Consider the following 2,006-nt stretch of genomic DNA (forward strand, 5'->3'; position numbering starts at 1 on the left):
TCAAATATCCCGCCTGCAACGGGAAGGTCGGGATACTGCGCGTGGACCAGAATGCAGCAAGAGAGTGCTATTTAAGAATCGTGGCGCTTTATGGACGAAAGGCCGCCAAAGAAAGCCATCGAATTACAGAAATCTTCCCACAAGAAGGATTTAGCTTAGACCCAAGAGATGATGCTGATGATTTCGCCCACAACCTCTGGAAGAAACCAAGCAGGTGCAAGTCAAAGACAAGTTTCTAAAGATTGGCAGCAGTTTAACAAAAGAGCAGGAGGAAAGACTAATCACCCTTCTGGGTGATAATTTGGATTTCTTTGCATGGACCATCAATGATGTACCAGGGATTGACCCCAATGTGATCACTCATAAACTGGCCATACGACCAGGAGCGACCCCAATCATCCAACCAAGGCGCAGAATGAGTGATGAAAAGAATAAGGCTGTACAATTGGAAACGGAGAAACTAATCAAGGCTAGCTTCATCCGTGAGGTGCAGTACCCAACATGGCTCGCCAATGTTGTGATGGTCAAAAAATCCAATGGGAAATGGCGAATGTGCACGGACTACACGAGCTTGAAAAAAGTGTGTCCCAAAGATTCGTATCCACTTCCCAATGTAGATAAGCTTGTGGATGGGGCTTCGGGGAATGAACTTTTAAGTCTCATGGATGCTTACTCGGGCTACAATCAAATCATGATGCATCCATCGGATGAAGAAAGTACATCATTTATGACCAATCAGGCGAATTATTGTTACAAGACAATGCCTTTTGGTTTGAAGAACGCAGGAGCCACGTATCAACGGCTCATGGACAAATTTTTTTCAAGACAAGTAGGCAGGAATATGGAGGTATACGTGGATGACATGATTGTAAAGTCCGCCAGGGCTGGTGATCATGGCGGCGATCTTGAGGAAGCATTCGCTCAATTAAGAACATATCAAATGAAGTTAAATCCTGAGAAGTGCTCCTTTGGGATCCAGGGAGGGAAGTTCTTGGGATTTATGTTAACCTCAAGAGGGATAGAGGTGAATCCAGACAAAGGGAGGGCGATCTTGGAAATGAAAAGCCCAACAAGTGTAAAAGAGGTGCAACGTCTAACAGGACGAATGGCTGCTTTGTCACGTTTTTTGCCAATGGCGGGTGACAAAGCGGCCCCATTTTTCACATGTTTAAAAAAGAATTCAAAGTTTCAGTGGACAGAGGAATGCGAACAAGCTTTTACCAAGTTAAAAGAAACATTAGCAACATTACCGGTACTCTCCAGGCCAACGCCCGGCGTCCCCTTAATACTTTATTTAGCAGTCACTGACAAGGCGGTGAGTACGGTGTTGCTTCAGGAAGAAGGAAATAAGCAGAAGGTTATATATTTCGTGAGCCATACTTTGCAGGGGGCAGAGTTGCGGTACCAAAAAATTGAAAAGGCGGCTTTGGCGATTCTGAAAACAGCAAGGCGCCTCAGGCCTTATTTCCAAAGTTTCCAAGTCAAAGTTAAAACTGATGTTCCCTTAAGGCAGGTGCTTCAGAAGCCTGATTTGTCAGGGCGATTGGTTAGCTGGTCAGTTGAATTATCAAAATATGATATACAATACGAGCCAAGGGGCCAAGTCACAATCCAAAGTTTAATCGACTTCGTGGCAGAATTAACGCCCACGGAAGGCGAGAAGACTCAAGGAGAATGGGTCCTATCTGTGGATGGTTCCTCCAACAGCACTGGAAGTGGGGCTGGGATAACTATCGAAAGTCCGGATAAAATGATCATTGAACAGTCTCTAAAATTCGAGTTCAAGGCGACAAAAATCAATCTGAATATGAGGCTCTGATCGCTGGCTTAAGGCTAGCCATTGAGTTGGGGGTCCAGAAGTTATTTATCAAAGGAGATTCGCAGTTAGTGGTTAAACAGGTGAAAGGCGAGTATCAGGTGAAAGATCCGCAACTTTCCAAATACTTGGAAGTGGTGCGCAGATTGATGATGGAGGTCAAAGAAATTAAAATAGAACATGTCCCGAG

The sequence above is a fragment of the Lotus japonicus genome, chromosome 6, assembly GCF_012489685.1.
Source record: "Lotus japonicus ecotype B-129 chromosome 6, LjGifu_v1.2".
Lineage (NCBI taxonomy): Eukaryota > Viridiplantae > Streptophyta > Magnoliopsida > Fabales > Fabaceae > Lotus > Lotus japonicus.